General features: G+C 35.9%; 1 long non-coding RNA gene across 1 annotated transcript in view; it reads right to left on the bottom strand.

Annotated features, from left to right (window-relative positions):
* Window positions 1-1412: 1412 nt before the first annotated feature.
* LOC128810063 (uncharacterized) overlaps window positions 1413-27014 on the bottom strand; it is a 38298-nt gene continuing 12696 nt past the window's right edge. Inside the window, exons 3-4 of the long non-coding RNA XR_008437927.1 lie at window positions 4178-4322; window positions 1413-1697 (exon numbers count right to left, since the gene is read on the bottom strand). This is a non-coding gene — a long non-coding RNA (uncharacterized LOC128810063). The remainder of the gene's footprint in view (window positions 1698-4177; window positions 4323-27014) is intronic.

Raw genomic sequence — 27014 nt, 5'->3', positions numbered from 1 at the left:
AAGGGGAAAATGTCATCTGGACCCTCAACACAAGTCCCCTGGACTGGCAGATGCCTTAGTCCAACACCCCCCGCTACTCCACCGAAATCAGTTCTGCTTCATACTGTATTGGTAGGAGCTGATAATAATTAGATGTGTGATATATGTTTTAAAAACCCCGATCTCAAATGCTAAGACTGTTTCCTAATTATGTGATTCCTACCATGGGGTGTTCAAAGCTAAGGTTTAGAGATATTTTCAGAATAATAAAGATGGGTATATTGCAAAGCATTATTCTGCCATTTCTGCAGCTGTTTAATTGCCAATAAGGCACTGGACAAAACAGAATTAAATTAAAAGTTCAATAAACACAGATCAATATTCTTGTAAATACCAAGTCTATAAAATGATCTCTTTAAATGTAGTTATACTACAGGTACCATGTAGATAACATGCATTTGAATTTTATGTGCTGCTTAAAGTCTAGTTAAATTTCTTCCCAGTAAAAACATGTTTGGATGTAGGAATGCTGTCAGAAAAGAAAAAAATTATTATAAACCTTTCTTTATTGTTAAACTGTTGCTGTGCTCTCATTTCACATTAGTTCACAATCAGCTGAATAAAGAAGTCATCTTCTGTCTAACATGTAAATAAATCATCAGCTTCAGTTACTTTACCACTAGCTGTTTGTCATTCAGAAAAATAATGGTTAATCAATGACTAATCAATGAAGATGTGTAACGTATTAGTTTGCAGTCCTTCATCATCCTATTTTCCTCAATTGCCTGGGGGTTTGTGTTCAGTACTTACAGAATCGATTACAATTGTGAGTGATCATTCAGCTCATGTTGAGAGCTGTCAGCTGGGCTTTCTGCTAGGAGTTTTCACTCTCCGGTTTAATACAAGATGCTAATATTTAGCTGCATTTGACAAGCCAGATACTGTAGTAGAAAATTTTATATGAAGTGCTTAAGTAACTAATTGCAACACTACATGTCACTTGATGAAACTAAACTTTTCCTGACTTCACAATAATCATAAGCATTACTGCCTTGCTGTGGAAAATTAAAGGAAAATAGCTGTCGGCTTGAGTCTGATCATGCCTGCAGGGAAGGCCTAAGAAAGGCAACTGACAATGATGCCTTTGTGCATAACTGCAGGGGAAACACCGATAATTCTTCAATTTTCATATAAACTGACATTCTTCCCCATATGACATTCATGTGTGCAGTTAATTTCCTAGGAGAGACACTAGAAAAGTTGTACCCTCAGACTTTTGATACACAACAACACAAATGAATAACAAAGGTTTCTATAACAAAAGTCATGTTTCACTGCTTGACAAGACTATTTGCTTTGAAGCAGATTTAAGCTTGTCACCAACATAAGGAGAAAAGATTGGGTGTTGTTCCCACACACACACACCAAATATATTATTGTCAATGTATAGGTTTATTCACTTTAATTATTGTTTTCATACTTCTCTCAGAAAATGCATGTCAGTGGTAGTCAGAGAGCGTGATGGTGGAAACTAATAATTGTTAATGTATTTCATTAAATATTTAGAAGTGAGCGGTATCGATTAAAACGGCAATACGTAGGTGCGCAGTTCTAGCAGTTTGAGCTCCAACAGCTCCCTCTTGCGATTGAAGTGTCAAAGCTCCCTCGCTTAAACTGAGCAACATTTGGGCGGCAGGCTAAGTTTATCGGCACTCTTTCTATATGCAATACGAAGAAAAAGAGAGCCTTAGCTGTAAATAGTGCAAATATATCTTTTGTACACAAAACTTTACAATTTAGGTCAATAATCGTTTATTATACAAACTTAATTAAGAAAAGAGTCATTTCTCCAGTAATCTAAGGAATATAACTCACCTAAAAATTCTTTTAATAGTGTAGGGGTTTGTTCAGTTACCTTATTTTTATAGCTAATTTTGATACACAGAGAAGTAGCAATTGATTTCAGGAAACAAGCACGTTCCCCACCAAAGACTAAAAAGAGTATGCACTTGCACCCATAGAACTGAAAATAATCAGTGCCTGGTTTTCACATAGTGCATAAAAACAGTCCTTAACACATCCTCTAATTCAAAACAATCAGTGACCTACTTAAAATAGCTACAAAGCAACATTTTTTTTACCTTGCTACAGAAATGAATATTCCCAGCATTAAATCTTATTTTGTTTCTTTGTTTTTGACCCTGATCTGTATTGAGAATAAAATTACCTTTTGCAAATGAATAGATATTCCAGAACTTTTTTGGTTTATAAACAGATTGATAGAAAACACTGGTTTCTAGCATGATCAGAGAAATTGCTGATGTATTGTCAATTAGTGCATCCAGCAAAAATAAACCAAATTTGCTATTAGTTACAAGACTGGTACTAAACCAATAAAAAATAAGACCGATAAATTGTAAAGTAGAAAAAGAAAAAATAAGACTGATAAATTATAAGTAGAAAGAATCTCTCTACAATCAAATAATAAGTAAATACTGTAAAGAAGTAAACACAAAACTTGTAAACACATAACATTCATTATATTTAGTAGACAGTTGAAAGAAACTGTGTTTTAATTTAAGATCAGTCAACCAAGTTGCCCCAAAGGATCTGAATTAAATAAAATATTGTATCTGGGTTGTTTCTCCCCTAAAGTTTCCTATAAGTACACATAAATATTTAGATATGGTCAATGCACCTAAGCAACATCTTGAACACTCAGCCCAGCTCCCACCCCTTCAGAATGACAACATAAATAATTGCTCTGAGATCGTAAAGTGAAGGAAACAGCACTTGAAACCATGGATGGTATTCTTAGTGCACACTCTCTTCTGTTTCTCATTTCTTAAATTCCTTCAAAAAACACAAATAGGCAAAACAGGTCCATTCCCTTATAGTTATTTGATGTCTACAGAATAGCCCCATTTTATTAAGCTGTTGAAGACTAGAAAAAAAAAAGTCCTCGTCTGCTTATATCAAATTCATACTCTGAATTACCTTGCTTGGTCACCTGACATTTTTTCCTTTGGTCTGGAAGCCTCCAGTTTGCTGCACTGTTATGAACAATAACAGCCAGAGTATGGTGGCTATGTGTGAATAAGTATTCTCATTAAAGACTTTGCAAGTCATACTGACATTTCATTAAAATGTATTTCTAACAAACTTTTCTTGAGCAAAATTGCTGATCTTGGTCTTTAAATTGAAACCTTTACACCAAAACATCTATTCAGTCATATTACATAAGACAAAAAAATGCTAATTTTATCCAAAAAATTGATAAGCCTTATGAGTCATGATATGATTCCCAATACACAGAACATTTTTCTTTTTTTTTTTCTTAAGATATAATCATCAAAACAATGACAAATGAAAGACTCAGAAAAGGTTATGACTTGACAAAGTAACATTTTTAAAACTTGGACACCAATCAAATTGATATAAGCATCAGTGATGCAACACTTTCTGACACTAAAGTCTTTACCACTGTCTAAAACATATAGAATAGCCTATTGTGATTGCTTAATGTCAACTTTTGTTCATAAACTCTTTCATAAAAGTGAAACAGGGAAAAATGGTTTAAAGCAGTTCAATTTGTCTATTTACCTTAATCTCTAACTATTCCCATATGTCTTAGATACATGATGTATGACATGCCATAAACCAATTTTTCAAAGATCTACAAGACAGAAAAAAAGTCAGGCTCCTAACATTTTAAGCACTGAACTTTCATAGACAGCTGGCAAAACAAAACACTTCTAGGCTTCAGAAAAAGCTGAAAGGTTTTATTTGCATCTCTTAAATAAGATACAGTTAAAATATTTCATCATACACACAACCTCAAGGGAGGAAGGTCTTCTTAAAAATCTGAATTAAACCAAAAAGTTGATGGATGATATTTTAATAGGACAAGTAGACTTTTATTTAAGAGGCAAATGCTAGAGCTGTGCGCTCATTTTTGAAAACCAGCCTGTGACACTGTACATTAAAAATCGCAAGTGGTGTAATCTCACTTTATGGTCACATGCATAACTCAAGGCACTCAGTGCAATGACTTTTTCCAAGTATTTATTAGCAATGCTCACTTTAATATGCATGAGTCTGAAGCACAGGGCACGGCAGCACACATTTAGCAAGATTTTCACTGGCAACTTAGAAAACAAGAAACATACTGCACAATAAAAGAGCCTGTCTGACTTACCTAGAATAGGCAGTAGACTGGAGGAAGGTGATGTGTCAATTAGCAGAAAGTTTTGTTGCATCCAAGTTGCAGCATAGGATCCATTTGGGCGTAGGGAGTAGGCAGGGTCCCAGGTGGGATTATTAAGAAAATTAACATCACCACTCTAAAAAAAAATTAAAATAAAAATCAAGAAAAAAAATTGCATAGATTGAAACATATTTAGTTTTATATAATAAAATTAATTTATAATCCTGTGTAGGACCTATAATCTTCAATTTCTATTTTTAAAATTTAATGTACACATTTTGTTTCAATTTGAAATATTTAAATAAATGCCTATATAAAAAGGCAGAAAGATTTCTTAAATCAAGACAATTTCTCATATCAACAGGACCTAAAGCTTTTCAGGAAGTCTATAAACACATTTTCTATAAATTGGTATTGTTATGCATTTCAAAAACATTTGGTATCAGGAAGAGATACCTGACAATGAAGAAGAGTATGTATAAATTTTCTAAGACTGTAGTTTCAGAAATTTCACTGTCATGAAATATGTTTATGCTAAAAAAGACCAAGAAGGCTGTATATAGAAATAGAGGAAAAAACAAACATGGATACCTCAAACATCTAGCTATAGACAAAGAAAAATAGTTTTAATCCAGATTATAAATTTGTACAAATATATTATAAATCCTAGGATTAAAACGTCTGGTTTTAAAGTTCAAATAAGATTGAGAAACAGACTGCAGATCATGTATACAATGAAGGGTCAATGCCGTATTGAATTTCTAGACCATTTTCAGACTACCTTCTGGCAATGGAAGCATTTTGACCACTGACACTTCCTATGGGTATATCTGACTATCCTGGTACAATGCACCATTCCCCGTTATTGAATCTACAACAAACTGCTGTAGGTTATTCATTGATTGAGTGTTTAAGTGTATTCTTTGGGAGCAAATGGAGAAGGAAATCTGTAAACAATCACACACACAAAATCATCAGAATTCTTCGCTTGGGCATGGTTTTCCGTTTCAGCACTTAATTATCTGCATTATTTGATAAAAGCTTTGTCACTTTACATAAAGATGCATAGGAATTTTGCACTTAAAAGTTATACCAAGCCACAATGAGGAGCTGCAAATTTTATTTCAAAGATTAAGCCATCATTTGCCAATATGACTACATGGGGACATAAGGTTTAAGCACATCTGCCTACTTTACACGAACATCTCTAGCTAGATCAATTACAATATGCACTATCACTGTTAAATAACCAATATAGATGCAGACTGCAGATCTATGATATTCCTAATGGAGGTTAGAACAGATATTAAGAGCTCCATTTTCATAAGCTCAAGCAATAATCATGTGTGCTTGTATGCCTGTGCATATCTTCAATCAAGCTATATTTTGATATCACAGGAAAATGTTTCTTTTTCTCCTTTAACCTGTGCAAAACACTCTCATATATATTTAGCTCCAAGTTCATTTGTACAGTTTGTCTGCCACTATGTATTTATAGCTATTGCCTCAATGAGCTGTTCATACAGTACTAGGGAGCTAAAACATAAGAAAGATATTTGAAGTTTACTTCATCATTTCCACCTCTGATTTAACAAACAAAAAACAAAATAAAGGGATCTTCCTGAAAATATGTACAAGTTATATGTCTTCACCTTGAGAAAACTCCACGTCTCTGCAATACAAAAGCATAGTAGAAGATTTACATTTCTTACAATTAAATATTTAATATTAATTTCACCATAAATCTACAAAGAAGTTTTATTATTCCCTCCCATTCTCAAAACTACAGCTGCAATATTACTTTTTATTTCAAACTAGCCTCCAAACACCAGGAACACAGGAGTCTTAACTATGTAAAGCCCTTTTCATACAGATAGCAAAGGTTTAACTGTCCTCCAAAGAGCTCAAAGTTGAGTAGCTTGGAGCAAAACACACATGTTAAAAACATTCTGTTTTATGAACAGAACTTCATTATGATTGTTACATGAAATCATTGAAGAAAGATGAAAACCTGCACCCCTGCTCACAAAGATATTGTAGTGTATGCTGAGCATAGACTATGCTAAAAAAAGACATCCGATCTGTCCGTACACCACTTAGCTATGCAAATTCACAGGCAAAAATATATACGTGTAAAGCACAGCAGGACTTCATAAGTATCCAAGCATTTTAGCTGCTCATGTACTGCAAGTCACAGCATCAGAATATTCCGAGTTGGAAAGGACCCACAAGGATCATCGAATGGCCCATACAGTGATCAAACCCACAACCTTGGCATTATCAACACCATGGTGTAACCTAGTGAGAAAACCTCAGCCCATCAATCATCTCCCTTCCTACTGGAACCCAGACTCATGTAGCTGTATCCTGATCGCAGGTAGGAGTGAGGTCTTCAGCAGGGTCCCCTTGGAGACAACCTTAAGTCCACAGTAAATCCAGAAGGACTCCATTGACATTCAGGGAGTAAGACTGCAAGTTGCACCATGGAATATCCACTCTGCAACTCAGACACTCACAACAGGAGCTTTTGAGCAGACGCTCAAGTGTGTTATTAAGTTGTGGCAAGGTATCAATTTCCTCTTCTGTCTGACAAAGTTCAAATTCATACCTCTTACCTCCCCCAGGGGACAGCTCAGCCATCTGCCAGTAAGCCCAGCCTATCCTTTGCTTTCCATTTCAGTAAAGCATGCTTACATATTTGCTGGCTGGTGCGGGACAGGACAGATTTGATTTAGGAAACCAGCAGTACCAACCTTTAGATGTTTGCTTAATTCCATAGGTGTGCAAAACTCACCTAGGAATAAGATTCAGTTGTACTCCATCACAGGTATTTTTGTAGAAATTCTAGAATATTTTACCTGCTCTTCAGCTGTCACTTCCAGAAACATGTAGTTTTCCCTTAGTGTATCTTCTGGTCAAATGCAGATATGTCAAAAGCTCCAAGACTGAAACAACATCAAGTATCTACATTTTGACACAGCCTACACTTAAACTGGCAACAGCCCATAATCCCAGGGCATCGCAAATATTAGAAGTGATGTCATCACATTAGATTTCTTGAGATGTGATGATTAGTACAGCCAGAGTAGCCACAAATATTATGGTTTCACTTTTTTAGCCTGCAGTTCAGGTATTTCTTCACAACATTCATTGGACTATGGAGACTTAGACACTTGTTCTGTTACTAAATACACCCAGAAGCATCTCATTCTTGAGCACTGAACAACCGTATATTCATACAGCTCACTGGGAAGCTGCTTTCACCTTCTTAATATGAAACTGTTAATGGGTAAATCTAACCGTATCTTTTCTTTAAAGTCACTCTAGAGTTTTGGTTTTTTGTATTTTAGCTGGTATATGAACAAAATTTCTTCACCTGCATATTAAACACATACAACAAAGTGAACTATCTTCATAAAGAATTTTTCCTTTGGGATCAATTGTCTGCACATCCTATCCCCAAACGGTATTAACATGAAAACTAGGACATTCAGTACCTTTCTTCACAAAAACCTATACTGTTGTATTTCCTATCTTGAGGAATACATCAAGACAGCATGCAATCGCCTTGTCACTGTTCTGGTTTAAATGTGGTCAAGACTTGTGCTGTAAAGTTCTAGAAGTGGGGCTTAGACATTTGACATTTCATTCCCCAAGTCAAGACATTGATTTGCTTAAAGAAAGTGGCTCTGCTGCAATATTAATTTTAAAGTTGCTTTGTTTTAAAAAGAAGGAACATAGGGATCACTTTATATGAGATTACATCAAAAGCACTACATGAAAGGTGTCTGACCATATTTGGATAAGCAAGTTGAAAACTGGCAGGGATGCAGCACTTGCCATTTACAGCTGTGCTGGAAAGAGCTCACAATCTGGAATGGAAAGGCTTGGGATTGCACACACTACATGAGCTCTGCACTCCAATGCATATATGTATTACAGCACAGTGTTGAAATACATGGTCGCTTTCTTTTCCAGTCATAATATGTACTTTCTATAGGCAAACAAATGTAGCATCTTATGCTACATATTCCAGGCAAAGAAAGTCTGCTAGAACATGCAAAATGTACATGTAAAATACAGAATGCCATCTTAGAAAACAGAAAACCAAGTGCAACAACTCTTTTATGCTTTCATTCTCCCAAATGCCTGTTTACCTGCTCCCACCTGTTTTGTGGTGTTTAAGGGAGCCCTCACTGACAGCTGAAAAGAAATTTGTTCCATGGTTGTTCCATAAGTCCATAAGCTTGCCAGGGCACAGAAAGATTTTTATCTTCAGGGAATACCACTGTCAAAAATATGTTATTAGGACCATGCCAGGCTTTGTCAAATGTGTTAGTAGGCACTGTTTTAGGAGCTATGGGCTAAAGGAAAATGTTGCTTTTCAGGAATAGTTTTAATCAAGAGGAAGAACAATTTTTCACTTTCATTTTTTGGGACAAGAAAATACATGAAACAAAAAAAAATCTTTGAAGATTATTTAGGTCCGGCTGAACTCCATAGTACCTGATAATTATTAACCACCACCCTCTTAGCAAAGAAAGGTTCCAATTATCCTGACTCCGAATTTTGTCCATTCTGCAAAATTCTGGAATAAGAAAGGCTGAAGGAAAATTATTTTTTATCAACACCATGTTACTGCTTCTAAGAAGCAATTTATGGTGGAATGGCAGAAGCAGGCAGGACTTAGTAGAATTCTGATGAATCACAGACTCATTTAGGTGATCCAGATGATTTTTAAGATCTCTTCCAATCCAAGCCATCTTATGAATTAGGTTGGAAAAAACATTTAAAAACATAGAGTTCACCTGTTAAACGAACACTGTCAAGTCCACAATTGAAAATTATTATATATATAGTCTGGTTCTCTTTGAACAACTGTTGAAGTCTAGCATTTATGACATAAGACTTACAAATTAATACTAACAATAATGGTATTGTTTCTATATTTTTGAAACATTTATTGTTTTCAATTACACTTTCTGGGCACAAGAGAGTCTCTTAATTTAAGACTCTTTTCCACGTTAAAAGTTTGTTAGTCTTGCATCATTATACATTCAAAAGTCCCAAAACAGAAGAAATATAAGCCTATATCTCTAAGTGGCAGTAAAGGAGAAAAGTAATATTAGAAGCTAGGTTATTACACCTGAATGCAAGTAAGTGACTTCTGCAGATGCCACATTTCTTTTGTATAGAGTATAAATGAGGTGAGTTTGGGTTTTTTTTACATTGCAGCTCAGAAAATAACTGTTGATCTAGAACAGCTGGAAAAATTAGTTATTGACACATCAGTTTAGAAAAGGCTTAATACAAAAGGACAAGGAAAGGGCTGCATAACAGAGTGACATTTATTGAAAATTTAATTACCTAATATGCATGTTTGAAAGTTGTCTGAAAATAATCACTGACGACTTATTGTAGTGACTGAAAAATTAACAGCTCCAATTGCTAAGGATGCCAGACGCTGGCAGAGGCAATGCTTGCTGCTGTCAGAACAAAGGAGGAAGCTGGTATTAACACTGGCACATTTTGGCCACCTAGGGTGGTATTATTGCTAAGGTAACTGGTGCAGATGGTGCATAAATATTTCTGATGGAAGGCAACACCTACAAATAGTAGGCAGTAGACCTTGAAGAAATTTGTCTTCCTCCTTCTTGTAATAATACTGCTACTTCCAAATTAGAAAGAAAAAGCCAAGTATGTCTAATGTAGTGGGAAATCCAGAAGATAAATATAAAGCCACCTGCTTACTGCTCACAAAATTGACCCTTTACTAACCTATGAGAAAATAGTAAAAATAAATGGACTTTGCCTGGAGTCAGATGAATGCATGAGGTGAGCAGGGACACTTGTGACTGATAAAAGATACAACACTTTAAAGCCCCGGAGCAGAGAGACTAATCCACAAAATAGAAACAAGAAAAAGTTCGAAAAAAGCATCCCAGACCAGACTGCAAGTTTCTCCCAAGGACAGGAGCTGTATACATTTTCTCCCATAATTTTTAATGAGAAATGGCCCTAATAAAGATGTTTATATTGTTGTCACAGAGGTACCTGCCACATAAGTACCACCAGTCACCAAATTAGCTTAATCAAAACTAAAAGGCAATGTAAGACTTAGAAAGAGCTATTTTTATTTCCCCCAAAAAAATACTTGATGATGTGATGTCTGCTAAATGTAGTGATGTCAGCTTCTGCAGTGATGTCAGCTAAAATTCACTCAAAGTTAAACATAAACTTGAAATTATACACATACTACTAAGCAGCAGAAGTCAAATTTAATTATGCTTGATCCCCTGGTTCAAATATTGCTTTCAGACATCAGATAATGCTATTCAGAAATAAGAAGTTTAGACTGTGATTATATTTACCACATGTATACAGTTGCAAATATTTCACTAGAACTATTTATATAGAAGTGTGGCTGCTGTCACAATAATTTATTCTTATCTATTGATTTCATTGCCTAGATAATCTCCAAATGTGAAGGCATAGGATGGCATCCACAATCGTACAACAGAGCTGCCTTGCTCTCCTTTCCACTGACTAGGATATGCAGTTATCCATACTAGGATTACAGAAATAAACAAGAGTTGCATGACACAATCTCTCCTTGCCTTATTCTATTTTCAGCTGTAGCATAAATGAGGTCATCTCCTCTCTGAGACAAAAGCTAGACATGGAGAAGAGCCCATTTCAGAGTTTTCCTTAACTCAGAAAATTAAATTAGGGTCTTTTATATCCCACCACCCTCCAGCAAAAGGAAGCCCATAAGAGATGGACAGTGAATTTGCAAATCAGAAGTGTGTTTGATTCCTTAGGAATCTGAGCTAGCCACTGTCACTCAGAAGAAAAGAAAATTTCTTATGAGCGATCCACTGCACAGCAGGACTTCAGTTGTGGTTACTTACAACCCGCTCCCTGAGAGCTACTCACCCCTTCTGTGCTCAGGCAGTCTCAGAGCAGAAGCAAACACTGTCCTGAGTACTTACTGTTAAAATTAAACAGCTCCTTAACAAATGAGGGGACATCAAGCACCCAACCCAGTTTAAACTTATACAGGAGAGACACTTCAAACCTGTTTAAAACACACTGAATTTCTGATCAGACTGCTTTTTCTCTATACAGGCACAACTGCAAAGGGAGCATTTGTTTGAAATTGATCCCCAGTGCAAGTTTTAATGTGCTGTTAAACTCAGCCATTTAAACCAGAACTAGTGAAATAAAACTCTGATGACTCTTAAAGATTTTAAGATTAATGCTGGAGGAAATTACCTTGCCTAGTCATGCCTACTTTTATTAGTACCCTGCAGTTGTGTTTCATTTTGGATGTGGCAAAAGTATGATTTGAAAGTCAAGAAGGCAACTCCTTGCATTTTTTATTTAATTATTGAACACAGAACAATGCTAAAGCTGCATTTCCAAAGTTTGTTGTGGTGTGATTTGCAAGTTTTACTTAACAAAACTGCAATCTGGCAGTAAAACATTATGTCTTATCATGATCAGACTGAAAGATGCCATGTGTCTTCTATATTATGTATGTGTAGCAATCATTATACCAGCATTGTAGAAATTGACAATTTTCTTATTATTTTTTTTTTTGCTTTTAGATAAACATTTAATTTTAATACAGTGAAACGCATTTCAGTAGTCTCCACTGATTATTCACATGGAGTACAAATTTTAGAATTATTCCTGGTGTATTGCATTCAATTTTTATTGTAGTATGGGGTTCTAAAGAGAAAACTAGTTTCAGCTTACAGTGAAGTTGGTTTTATTTATAAGGCTACAGCATACAGGGAATTCATTAGCAAAACGGGAAAACAAACTAGACCAGCTGGGTTAGAGAAGTTCTAAAACATTTATCAAGTTCTTCAGATGAGCTGTACTCCCTTGGCACATCCCAGCACAGCACACAAGCTTCTGCCCAAATCTGCTCATGAGCACTACACAGCTACATTCTTGTGCAAGTGCTTAAACATAACTACACAGCTCAAAAGATATTCAATATACAAATTTAACTTGAAAATAATGTAACCTGCTGTTTACTTAGGCCTGCCTTTAAATGCAAAGCTGTGCTGAATGAAGCAATTTAATCCCCTCCCATATATTCTCATCCTTTCCCTACCCTCAAATATAAGCCTCCAGGAGATGTCTTATCAAAATATATGTGCACTAAACAGCAACAGGCTGGTAGAAGGCAGTACAATGTCTGAGCAAATGAACATTGAGCAATTTTTATTTTGGCATTATTGAATAGAAGAATCACACAAGAATGGCATTTGCTTCTCCATGATTAAATTTTGATGGTAGTTCACATGAAAAAAGACTGGAAGAAACAGATTGAGTAGCAGCAGAAAATATCTAAATATTTCCTGAACATTTTTTTTCTTTTATGGCAATAATGAAGAAAAAAATTACAGAAAATAGTAGCAAACATTTTTTAAAGTATTTTGAATTCTTCTTAAAGAAACATGAGACAAACAGCAAAAGTCCTCCAAGATATGCAATGTTTTCATCATGAAACAATACATGCTGATACTCTAACTTGAACTGTGAATTATGCAGAATTCCTTTCAGCTATTTGTGCCTGTGCACATGTTCAGCAAAAGGTGGACAGCTCTATAGAGAGAAGTAAATGGTTTCTGACTGAGTCTATGCTTAACCCTCTCTGGTCCATGCTGAATGTTATTATAGGATTCATTAACAAGCAGTAATTCTGGAAAGAATATAAAGTACAGATTTCCCATTTGATACTTTTACAAAGAGAAAGTGTAGTTACTTAAGTCATATGGCCCAGGCATTGGCCTTAATTTTCTTCCTCTTGCAAAGAGCTCCATGAAGACTTTGGTGACCAGAGGTGATCAAGAACCTTGAATTTACATCTTGTCTCAAAGACCTGAAGATTGTTATGCAAGTATATATGAAAAAAAGAAAATCTTGCACTGACAAAGGGGTAATTCTTATAGTTCAATTTAAAGAAGTTAAGGAAGACTTAGAAAAAGATCTCAAACCATGTGATCCCTGGCCTCAAACTCAATGAGCATTTTTCATTAAGTCACTAAAAGAAATAAAAATTTTAGATGTTTTAAATTTATGCTACAGAAATTTTACATGTCTTCACTGCAGATTGTACCTTTGTCTGAAAAAAAAAAAAAAACAAAAAAAACCAAAAAACCCACAAAAAACCCACAAAAAAAAACACAAAAAAAACCCCAAGAACAAAAACAAAAACAAAAAAAAAAACAAAAACAAAACAAAACAAAAAAAAAAAACAAAACAAAAAAAAAAAAAAAACAAAAAAAAAAACAAAAACAAAACAAAACAAAAAAAAAAAAAAAAAAAAAAAAAAACAACCAAACCAAAAAAAAACCAAAAAAAAACCAACAAGCAGCAATTTATTATATCCAGGATTTTGAGGTGGGAGAAGAAACAGAGACATAGAGAAAAATACAGAACATGATGCTATGCTAGTATGTACACTTGAGCATATACTATGAAGGCCAAAGAGGAAGGAAGTGGATGGTACTGATAAAAATTTATGTTTGCATTCAAAGCCCTTCCCTTGGAAACAGAGCAGAGAAAAGCTGTGGGATTTTTTATTTGCTTTCTTCCATAAATCACATTCACTGAGTACAGCACATGTTGCAATGTCCAGTCAACCTGTAAATGATAAATCAATCCAGCCTGCTGACCAACAGGCACTTGCCCCAAGACCTGAAAAGGGGATTCTTGTTCCAACCAAGAGAAAGGGCTGAGAATCCATTGAAGACTTCATTTCAAGGATCAGCTATCAAGCAACTCCTGACCCAAAACTCTAGTAGCAGTAGTGACAAGAAAAGTTTTCTGTCCGTTCCCTTTGGGATCAACCCTTTCTCTCCTTGTAATAAGCCACAGCACTGTACATCTCAGCAGTACAGATAGGTGCCAGAGCTAATGCTTATAAAGACAATGTAGGAGCTGAAGGAAGCAGGTGCCTATGCAGAATTAATACACATTCTGAGAAAATGGTGAGGGAGAGATACATTTGGATATCCTGGAAGATGGAAGTGTAGAATGAAACTTATTCCCCCAACAACTGTATCTATCTCAGAATATCCAAATCAGCTCTTTCCCCTTCCCATTCCTCAAATCATATCCTTCACCAAAATTCAGATTCTGCTTATACCATAAAGAAATCTTATGTCAGCTGAACATACAGTAGCATCAATCTTTGGCAAGACCTAAAAATTGTGCATATTCATGCAACTTCAGTCTTATTGTGAAACACTTTCATCAAAATTTGTTGCAATCCATTTTCCCAATTTCAGCCTTTTGCTAATATTGAAGGTTCTTTCCCTCTTGCTGCTTGCTTTTATATCCTTGCCATGTCTAATAATTCATTGTGTGTAACTACAAAACTTTATTTTAAAGTCACGTCCAAGAGTCAGTTTCTCCCACATATATGTCCCCAACAAGATTTCCTTCTTCAGATAAAGTCCTCTTGGTTTGTTACTGTAAGTAACTAAGATTGGATGGGAAGAATGGCTAGACTTCAGCACTGCCTTATTCTGAGTTATTAGCTTCTTGAAGATAAAGGCCTTACTTCTCTAAGTAGCTCTTTTTTTTTTTTTCCCTTAAAAGCCATCAGACTTATTACACAAAACATAATCCCATCTATTCTAATACAATAGAAGGAAATCAGACTAGGAAATTTTCTATCTTTATAGAGAAAGTCCTGGTCACACCTGATCTAAATTAAGTCATCTCTGTTCAGCCAACAGAAACAGCCTATGTTGTTGCATATGTAGGTACAGGGGTTTCCCCTTCTGTATTTACATACTTCTGTACATAGCTTCAATTAAACTAAGTTTGCACTATTTAGCTCTTGTCATGAAAAAACCTCTCTACACCACACTTCATGTGCAGTCCTTGGATTTTTAACAAAGATGAGAAGCCAGAATCCAGTCAAAACACCTGAAGAAGGACTTCTGTTCTTCGAAACTTCTGTGTTGAAAGCTATCAAAGCTTCATTTGATTAATTTGGAAGGGGAGGATGATCTAATCCCTCTAATGGTTTCTAAAACAATAGCACTAAAAAGATAATCCACCCAAGCTCCAAAAACCCTAAGAGACCCGGTGGACCTACTCCACAAAAGCTCCAGGCCTTCAAACACATCAAAAATGTGGGCAAAGAGGCTCTCAGACACTGCCTTGCTTTCAGAACACCTTGAGCAAACGAAGGACACCTTGTAGATATTCCTCTCTCGCAGACCCTTGGGACTTTCCTAACTGTTCTAGAAGACACATCGCTTTTCCAAAAATGTACTATGAACATACACAAGAATAAAGGGGTTCCCAGTGCATCTATATCCTAAATTGTGATCTACCAGACTTCCTTAAAATTTCATGAAGATGTTACAGCTTAGGCTAGGAGAAGATCACACATCAAGAAATTCACTCACAGTGAAAGATTCTACTTTTAAATTAAAACCCATGACTGGAATAGCCCACAAGTCATCCTTTACCTAATGGAAGCCAGCAATCACAGAGCAGTCAAGACAGAAGATGCCATTAATTGTCATAACTACACCTGAAACTATTTGCTAAAATTATTTATACCACTAACAAAGCTATCCACAGGTTCAGCAAATTCATCACTGTGAACCAAGAACTGATAAAAGGAATAGAAATATTTCTAATTATTGCAGAGTATTTTTTCCACAAAAGAACCATTCCATGTGCAACTTCTCAGCCCTGAATTGAGAAAGAGCTGAAGAAAGGAGACAAGACCAGAACTAACATTCATTGCTCTACAGTGACAACAGCATTTTGGGAATATTACAGTTTATTCACTAACCCTCTACCCCCAAACATTGCCTTAATGTTTCACAAATGCTAATTATCAGTCTCTCTCTCTGTGGCATGAAGGTTAGTGACCTTGTCACTCCTCTCCTTGTTAATACTTCCCCTTCGCTCCACAGGTCCAATCACCTTTTCTTTCAAATTGCCTAACTGATGAACATAATCAAGTTAAGCTCAGAGCAATTGTTCTCCACCTATATTTAATTTTCAAGAGGTTTTGCGTCTATTTCAGACACTGAGACTGGCTTTGTCTTCAAAAGCTTGTTTGTCCCTCTCCTAGGAGCCTAATAAGAAATAAGCTGATACAGATGCAGTCTTATTGAAAAGTTTGAGATGGAGAATAAAATTTGTTAAAACTAACCAAAAAGCTGAACATCACACCATTATTTCATTACTTAGCCTTCAGATATGTGGAAATTTTACCTCAAGTTTCAATTTATATTTGTAACTGAAGTTCTGGAAGAAGATATGGGAGAGCACCACAGTTTTCTGTAATATTTTTTTCTATATCAACAAAACCACAGGTTAAGAGCAAAGTGAATATCAGAGAATGATAATAGCCCTAAGATGGATGCAGAGTTCTATGTTAAAACAATTCCTTCCTCCACAATCACTAAACCAGACTCATCACGGCTGCAACAGAAGGATTTATGACAAGCAAAACACATTTTTTTTCCAAGTTTTGGTGGTACACAGGTGTGGGTTAAAAAAAACCAAACACACGCACAAAAGAAAAAGGAAAAAGGAAAACCAACCCAAACAAACAAAAAATAACCAACAAAAAAAAAAAAATTAAAACCACCAAAAACCCAAACCAAACAAAATTTAAACCCTCTTCCACCTTACTTCCAAAAAATACTTAGTCTCCTAAGGTAAATTAACTCCTTTGGAAAGATGGATAAATTTTCTGCAGATGTGATCACATTCTGATTTAAGCCAGGCCATCAGAAACAGACCTTCCCTGCTGAGTGCAGGGCACCAATGCCAACTGACATTGAGAGCCTCTCAACTGCACATATTGCTCCAGTGTTGGCCACCAGACACATCGAGACAGGATAATTCAGTGATAAGGTTCAAAGAATCAAGTGGAACCTTTTAAGTCTTAATACACACTACTGTCTTCTGAAAAGGTCCATGTGCTCTGGAATATGAGTATCTACTATATCTGGAGACTAAGTATCATTTTGAAGTTGTATCATTGTTTTTCCCTCAAACTATTTCAGGTCCTTTCCCCATACCAAGTAGATGAACATATAAATTTATCATGCTTTACCATGCATACTAAGACACAATATGTTTTTAAATCTAGTCCAATATCAATAAACCACTTCAAACCACTTCTTTAGCTTGGAATTTTAAAAACTCTGGAAAAAAAAAGGTTATTTTTTCAGATTAGACAAGCCACACCTATTGCTTCCCTCCTGCCTCAGTACTTCAGGATTATTTTATTTCTGCTGGAAGCAACAACTGATTTATGTTTGCCAACTTGCTTGTCACTAGATAAGCATCCTCACAGAAGGACACCAAGCTGTCTGAGAGCTGTAGTATCCCTGCTTTCCAGCTCTCAACATACTTATATTTGAAGCTGCCAGTAGTACTTAATGCTATGGTTTTAGGTAGCAGCTTTACCAGCAGTAAGAGAGAAACTACCAAACTCTGTTCAGCACCTGCAATGCCAATAAGAGATGAACTCAGGTTTCCTGAGGTGGAAGTGTACCAAGTCCACCATGCCACCTAGCCCTCAGTGCATTAAGATGTTAATTAGTCACTTTACTTATTATTCAGTCAAAATATGCTAGATTGAAACAAATTAGATTTTTAGCACATATTTCAGACATTGGCTCAAGTCTTACAAGGATTTTCTTTTATTATTTATAAGATCATGTGCTGTCTTCCTGCTGAAAATGAGATGGTCTGCATGAGGAAAAAGGTAAAAGAAAAGCAGAGAAATGAAAATCAGATATTCCCTAATGATATTTAAAAATAGAAATTTTGCTACTGTTACATACAGCATGTTCCATCTTTTGAGATTTAATGGCTCTCTTGTGGTTTAATGGAGAATTACTTTCAGTAATTGATTATTAAAATTTAAAATTGCTAACCATCTTCATTATCAGATGAGCGAACATGTTATCCTTGTAATTAAAAAAGCTTGAGATTCACTTTCATCCTGTTGACAGAATGGGCAGATAGGCTCAGCACTTCAGTGCAATGGTTTCAGGGTTCTTGTTTGACAAAAATAGCCAGCAAGCTATTTGACAGTGAAAATAGAGAACATTCACAGACTGAGAAAAAAATAATGAACACAGATAAAATAATAAAAATCCCTACAAACTAATTAAAGTTTTCTGACCAAACTATCATAGGCAGAATACAGAGAGCATTTTCCAAAGAATTTCAGTTGAGTTTAGTGAAAAAGTGTATCATTTGTGTTACAAATATATATGATTTTTTTTTTCTTAGATCTAGGGCTATTTTCACCTTTTGGAACTCAGTGCTGGATTTGTTACCTGCAGTAATACAGAAACGTGCTGGGATAAGTGAGATATATCTGGGAACATGGGACCATGTTGCCCCTTAAGAAAGCCTTACAGCTGAATGAAGGAAAAGTCTTCCCAAATTACAAAGAGGGAGAACCAATTTTAAGATAATGCCTTAAGTATAATCCAAAGGGCTGAGGGTTTGCACAAGAAAAGTAATTCTTTGGCCTTTCTGTTGAGACTAAAAACAACACTTTAGATCATAATTTCAATGCCATGCACAGCTAACTTTCATACCACAGGCAGAACATAAGCAAAACAAAAAAAACCCTGCTTTCCCCCCCCACCCACTTCCCCCACTAGAAAAAGAAGCAATTCTATTTTTTACAAGGTTTTAAAATCAGTAAGCATGTTACCTTTTTGGAAGTGTCTGCATTACACTGTCAGTTCCCACACTTTGCAAAATGATACGAGGCCACCAAAAGTTCAAGACTGCTACACAGTAGCAGAGCTTTAAAGAACTCAAAATAATATTTTCATCCTATATATTTAATAGTAGTCTCTTTGCCAGAGATAGCACTCACAAAAAAGCTATTGCTATATTTTCTAATTTCTCTAAGATGAGGAAATTACCACCTACACTTCTTGTACTAAAACAAGCAAAGAAATTTCCAAAATATAGAACAAAGATGTTGAAGCATTATTTTCCTATTGTAATTAGAGCAGATGTTTTTACCATCACACAGGGTGATCTTTATAAGTAATGGTAATATCAGTGTGAAATGTCTGAACTGTCAGGAGCACATTCCACAAGCGCCAGAGTACTTACAAACTGTTCTCCTGGCTATTCTGGTTCTGTTTGTTTCCCTTCAGTTTTTCCCTAAGACTGGTCTTTTCCTCTCATCTCAAAGGGCAGGAATGCTCTTTACTGCATGTGTATGTTGGCATAGGTTGCATCATCTCAGCACAATGCCAGGGCAGATTCAGAATGACAGTAACACTTCAGGTCACAACTTCAACAATATTTCCAAGACGTGCCAAGGGGGGGGTGGGAATTCCACATTGTCAGCAGAGTATGCTCCACTCCACGTGTACAAAAAAATTTACATGTTCCTCCATATAGTTACAGCAAGTGTATTAGCTGTAAAATATGAATTACAAAATATGCAGTGTATATGTTTATTTTTCAGTGAATATGTTCATTTCTGTATCCTGAATGGCTTGGTGTTAGTGCATAAAGTTATGTTTTACCACATATCCTGTCTAATGTTACAAAAACCATTCAAGAGGGATGTTAAACCTTAGTTAGAATCACAGAGTAGGACCAAATAAACTGAACTTTCTAACTTCAGTGCATCCACAACTCTCTATTAGCTAAATCATATATTACTAAAATACAAAATACAGAGCTGTCTTTATCTGGTAATAGATAGCTTATCCATAGGCCAGGAGAAGTGCGTGTTAAGGATTCATTTTTTCTATATACATTATCATCATGAGACAGAATTTAAAGAAATTTCTTATTGAAAGGAAAAATTAGTATAGATTTCCTGTCTAGCAGGATGCAAGATGTGAATAGCTGTTCAAAAAGGCTCTGGTTTGTTTTTAAACATAGATGAGCTGGAGTTTAAAGTGAGAGGTTATGATATCACAAGGGCCATTATATGTATAGCTCTAAAAGTTACCTTCATTTTATATAGATAAAAGATTCTCTTCATCCTCCAAACTGCAAAAAGTACTTTCACTATAAATGACAGAATCACAGAAAAAACTAGAATAGATTGCAAAGAAGGAATGAGGTCACTATTTCAAATGTTTCTGTGTGAACCATTTTGCATTTTTATGCATCCTTCCTTTGAACACTCGACGTCTTGAGAGTCACTGGCAGATAACAGAATTCCAAAGTTAAATTATTTCTGAGTGAGCACTGTCAGGTTAGGAGCAGGGAATTATAAAATGAGATGTCAATAGGATTAATTACATGGATAGAACCAGAAGAACTGTATTTTTAATTATAAAAATCAAGTTCTCCCTCTGATTTCAAAAACATGTGAAAGTTCTTTGCATATATCTGTGCTATTCCCCAATGTTAGCAACCCCACACTGCATTTTACTTCAGCATACCTGATGTTCAATACCTTAGCAGTACAAAGACAAGGACCAGATGTCACCCTCTTTGGTCACAGGCAAATTCATGTCAGAGATCTATTCTAATGCTAAAGACCAAGATGTGGTTGGAACATGAAACAAAAACACAGAATAGCTCAGTTTTTAGCTTCATCCTGTGAGGCACAGAACACACAGAATACTGGCAGGTATCAGCAAGGCCTTAAGCGATAGAAGTACTTTGGCACACTCAAAACACCAGATTAACTGTTAGCCTCTGATTCAGTTGAGACTCAATTTAAAAAGGATGAGAAAAATTAGATTTGTTGATTCATTTGAGGAGGCTACTATGGTTAGCAGGACATATTTTGTAAATATCCAATGGATTATATTTCCTCTGGTCACATACTGTTCATTTATCTAGGCTTGGAGAGATTGTACTGAATGGACTACATTTGGTAATCGCCAAATTACCCACAAGTACTTAGTAGGGTAGGGTTGGAGGAAAACAGGAAAGGGACAGGTGTACACAAACCTCTGAAGTTTTACACAAATAGTAATCCCAGTGTGGTTTGGAGAGCCTAAAAGCTGTGTCAAAGAAGATGTGGGAAGAAAAGGCAATTTATGTTTGCCAGAATCTGCCTTTTCCTTTAAGGACTATTCCTAGTTAGGAAGCTCTACCATAAGCAGTGTCAGCAAGAAGCATCCCCCCAAATGCTTAAATGTAAACATTATCACTCTCAGGTTTGTTTTAGAGATAGGGGAGGAGAAATAGAATAGGGAGAATGAGCACTCCAAAAGGGAACAGTTACAGCTTGGCCAAAAAGATTCAAGATACAAGTACCCATGATGCACATCCACACAAAGTTAGTGCAAATACCCATATAATTACATGACTATATACAACATATGTGAAAATCCAAACCCTGGGCATGCTTGTGCTTTGCTTTTCTCATGTAACTCATCACAATTTCCTGTATTGGAAAAAAATAACTAAAATCCCTTGAACTTCACTAAAGGATCTATTTCCATAAAACACTTATTAAAATTACAGATCGCTCTAATTCAGTATGCCATTAACTAATGTTGTTGTGGCTGGATTACAAACCCAATGTCACCTCTACATGTGATTCACTGGGTATCAGTTGGATGTTTGGCTCTGCGCCTGGCTACAGCACGGGAGACCCAAACCTTCAAAGCTGGCCTTGTGTCCTTCTTTCCTCCTGAGAGAGCTTCTCCTTGTCCTTACATGGCTCTGCTATGCTCTTACTATAGGAACAGAATACCTAAAACCTCATGCAAAGACAAATTTTTACCAGCAGAGAAAGAATAGAAAGGAACTAAGTAGGCAACATAGAAGTTGATTAAACTCATATTTTCCTTCACTTACATTTTGTAAAGTACATGCTTTGCTTATGCATGAAGGAAATCCTTTTCACTCTCCTTTTTGTTAACAGCATGCTCCATTTTGGTTCTAACACACATCAACCTGTCCCAGCTGATTTCTATTCCACTAATATTCTAAATGACTGGCTTATAGCAAGATACTTCTTGGATTTTATAGTTTTACATACAATGAAGCAAAGAGAACTAATTGTTTTTATTTTCAAGTGAATCAGCTAAAATTACATGTAATTTAACATGGATGTTTCTTTAACCAAGATGAGGAGGAAAAAAAGTAGATCCCTATACTTGCTTAGAAGCAGTATCAGAAGTGTGCTACTACTGACAACAAAAAGCTGTGTTTATATTTTAAAGAAACATTTTTTAAACTACAGAAGCACTTACAATATAAAATTATACATTAATTTTCACAGGAAAATTAATATATGAAGGCAGGGAAATTACTTTCAACTCCAATTACAATCTCAAAGATGAGCAAGAATACCCAAGAAGACCCCACCACACCAAGAACTCAATTTATCTTTTTTGTTTCTTTTGAATGTAGATGAAATCTTATGCTAGTGACATTTGCACTATCATTATATACTGTTAGACATAACCATCATAATTTTTCATTCATATCTATATTCCTTCAGGCAATGAAAAAAATTATCACATCATTAATGCTTGATTTAAAAAAGGATGCATAAGCGCTTAAGTAGTGCATCTAAAACAGGTGATTAAAGGCATCGGTATATTTTTTTCAAGACCTGAACTACCACAGTGTACCAAATTCACACATTACAACTGAAGCACCAATTTGAATATTGTCCCAAAATTATAAAGAGGAATGGTGGAGTACTATGAAGACTTTCTTTCAGACACTGACAGTGACGCAGACAATACAATCTTATACTACTGACACAATTCAAATAAAGCTCAAAAATAGCATTCCAATTAAGCTCATAATTTCATTAAAAATAACGTCAGCTGGTAGTTATAGCAAGCCACAAAAGCATTTTTCTCCCTATCATGATATAGTCCATATGTGTTCTGGATTTAGAGGCCTATGCCACATCTTGCGCAAGTACAGTAAAACAGAGTATCACCAACTGAAAATAGGACTTCAGCAAAAGAGGCTTGGTTTGATTTTATAATAAACTCACTCTTAAATGATTGAAACTTTACAGTGTAATCTTTATGCAGGAGGTTTTTGATATGCTGTTTCTTTCAGTTGTTGTAACCATGACAATTCATAACTATAATACAGCTATCCATTTTAAAATATCTTCATTAACATAAATGGTATCAACTTCAGCCAGTTTTGATCTTTCTGCAGGGAATATAACCTTCAAATGATAGATAACTCTCTCAGCTAACTACATTTTCATACCCTAGCAAACCAAAACAACTGGTTTACTGAAACATTCAGCAAACCAGATTCATGAAACTCCCCCAGTCAAGTCTTTACATGGCTTTAAATATGTATCCATTCAATTTGCAGAATCTACTTTAGCTTGCTAAACTCTTGCAAATCCTTATTACTGTGCCAGAGGGACTTAGATGTGGGTTTACTTTCATAAACCATAAACTGAGAATAAGCAATATCTGACACCTCTGAGAAATAGGCCCAGTCTGGCATCTTGGGGTCTTATTTAGCTAGACTAGCCTAGAACCCACAGTACCAACTGCCCAAAAAGGACACAGTCTCATATTAGCAAAGGAAATTGTTTGAATTATTGTGTTTTATCCAGAGCCAAAACAGTGCAGAAAAGCATTTCTTCCTGGCAGCCACTGAATTAAGTGCTGCTTTCAAAATTGATTAGGTGCAGAATGGCAATTTTAGCAGTTGTTTTGGCTTTTGGTGTGAGGTGGAGGAACAACAGACTAAAAGACAATTTAGTATTGTAAATATGTGCCTTATTGCACACACACTAAAACCTGCCAGCTTATGTAAGATGTTTTTCCCCTATTCAAGGAATTTTAAAAGAGACGTCATTTTGATTAAAACCCAGGGGGAAGTTGAAGTCATGAGTGCAGAGAACAGCTCCTACTCAGAACAGTGAAAAACAATGATCCTGTTGTTCATAAGTGCTCTGATTCCAGGTCATGTTAGCTTTTTGTGGCATTAAGCAACAGCTGCTTAAAAACTGTCTTCCTTCAGACCAAGGGGAGAAAAAAAAACACAGCAGTGTAGATCATTACTTTTCTGATAACACTCAAAAACCTAGGGTACAGTTGAGCTGTTAATAAAGCCTGCACAAGACATTCTATCACACCCTACATAATCTTCTGTATCTTCTGCGTTCAAGGCACAGTTACTACTTTTTAATCATATATTAACTGTTAGCAATTCTTAGTCAAAAGATTCCTACTCTCTCTTGCTTTGCTGTATAGGAGGTAGCTATCACCCAGTCTTTTACCTTCCTCCTTCAATTCCTGCAGAAAAACTCACCCTCCAATCCCCAAGTCACGTGTCCCTCTCTGCTCAAGGACCATCTCCACCTATCTTCTCTTGTCTGGTTACCCAGCATATTTGACTCTCTTGAGGCAGAGCTGGATGCAGTCTTTTACAGCTGCGTCCTTCGGGCTTGTGGACACACTCCTCAGCCATCTGGGAAGGTTTCTAGGCCTCTCTTTTTTGGTGGAAGGAGAGCTGTTCTGTAACACCTGCTTAACTAAGTATTACTAAAGCTTGTGATTCTTTTGGATCTTCACATCACTTTTTCATCAGTAAACCAAGTACAGGTCCATGACCTTCCTCCAGTCTCCCTCGCACTGGAATTTCAACTACGATAATTGCCACATTTTGTTTCAATAGGATTTTTACTGCGATTAAATTTAAACCAAGTATGAGTTGCAAATTGCTTCTAGCCTAGGGCAGACACATCTTACTCCAGGGCTTAATACTTTATTTGACCCTAGTTTGACTTCATATCAGGATCTACAAGACTAATCAGATGGGTAGCTTCAAAGAAGCACCAGGCATTAGCATTTTAGGCCCTTTCCTTAGAAAGCACAACATGAACAGTAGTCAGTAGTCAGAACAACAAAGACTGTTTCCACAAGCTCTTCCTTTTCTCCCAGATAGGAATGTGATTCAAGGACCTGCAAGCCCTCTACAGCAGTGACCTAAGAAATGTTGCATATAAGGCAGTAACACAGGTACTACGAGGCAGAGTATCAGTGTGCACAAGGCACTTAATATGTGCAATGCTCTGTTTATCCTCTTCAGGAATTCTAACCTCCTACAAACTGAGTCAAGAACAAACACAAACTGCATCTACAATAAATTTGCCTATAAGCAGCAATATAGTCCTATTCTACATTTACAGGAAACTCACTAATGGATGTGGACACAGCCCTTAAAAGACCTGAAAGCTTGGGATCTTCTCATTCAGTTTATTTCTTAGCATCTTGAAGGGCTATAAGAAATCTTTCCTCTACACATTTTTTACCCTTTTGCTAAAATTCATACACTTAGTATCTTATGTACCCTGATAGATGAGGCTCTTTTTTCACCTCTGTTTGCATGCCATCCCTAAAACTCATGACATTATTAACCTCTGTTTTTCAGCATCTAATAGATGTCACTAGAAAAACAGTTTTAATAAATGCATCCTGGAACATTCAGTTTGGAGCTAAGGTACCATGTGTGAAAAGGAAAAATAATGATAAGTGATAAATGGGATAAAGATTTTAGGGAAATTTTATTGTATTTAATTAATCTACCATTTTTACTAAGTTGCTTTCAAGTGAAATGGCTTTTTACCAACTCCTTTTGAAAAGGTTAGAAGGGTATTCCCTGAGCTACAATCATTAGCATATAGATGTCTCTAAGTGTTAATTTCTGTTTTCACTGAATGAATGTAATTTAAAATGAGGCCCTTTCAAATCAGTTAACTTTGGCCATTTGAGGAAGATAAGAAAAACGGACTCAAGCATGAACCCCAGCAAAACCTGCTTCTTAAGGATAAATATATGTGACTATTTAAGAGTCTCCATTGCCACATGCTGCAAATGATAGATTTCAGGAAAATTATGAGAAAAGGTGGATGACAGGATTAAAGTCCTATCACTAGGTGATGGAGTCCATTAATAGGGTTAACAATAACAAAAAAAAAGGGTTATTTTTATAGTTCATGTTTAAAAAGAGAGTTGAATACCCGACCAGAAATTACAGTGGTGGCAATTAGTTTTATACCTGCAGCAAAACCTACAGTATTGAATTTCTCCTCTTCCAGTTTTATGCAACAAAGGAAGAAATTTAGGACCTGATCCATCTCCTAAATTAATGAGTAATATACCAACTCATCTTCATCTGGATAAGGCTCAGGACTCTTTTGAGTTTTTCATTTAAAAATAACCCAGTACATGTTCAGTATGATGTACCATGAACCTCTGACACAGCTGTCCATCCAGGCCTGCCACATGCCCCAAGAAGGGAGGGTTTCTGATCAGCAGGTTTCTAGCATATATACAGCCTAGAACATGGTTAATAAAGATACAGAATATTTGTAGTTAAACATACCTTATTCTCCAACACAAAATGACGCCTTCACTAGATCAGAACTTTTCTGAAATTACATTTTTCTCCAGAGATAACTTCTTGCTTCAATGTTTTTAATTCATGGGAGAAAAATAAAGACGCAAGCAATCAACGTCAGTCTTGGAGAACAGGAAATAAACATGAAATTTGGGAAAATTATTTATACTAACCTACACAGAACTACACAGATTTATGCTAACCTAACCTGTTCAGGCAAAGCTACAAGTTTTCTGTTTATATTTAATTTGCACATACTGAAAGTATCATTGCCATATTTTGGCTGAAGTCCTCAGAAAACATGTTTGCTCTGAACATATTAGGATCTGGAGAAGTCAGACCCAAGCCACACCATTTCCTTGGCAGCAGCAGATCCCTTAGGTGTGGCAGGCACTTGGAAGGAAACCAGAAAGAACATTCTTTCTTTTTACCCATAGAAGATTGTATTAGGGAAGGAAAAAATGTATTG

Source organism: Vidua macroura, chromosome 7 (genome assembly GCF_024509145.1).
Source record: "Vidua macroura isolate BioBank_ID:100142 chromosome 7, ASM2450914v1, whole genome shotgun sequence".
Taxonomy (NCBI): Eukaryota; Metazoa; Chordata; class Aves; order Passeriformes; family Viduidae; genus Vidua; species Vidua macroura.
This window is presented reverse-complemented; position numbering and strand designations above follow the sequence as displayed.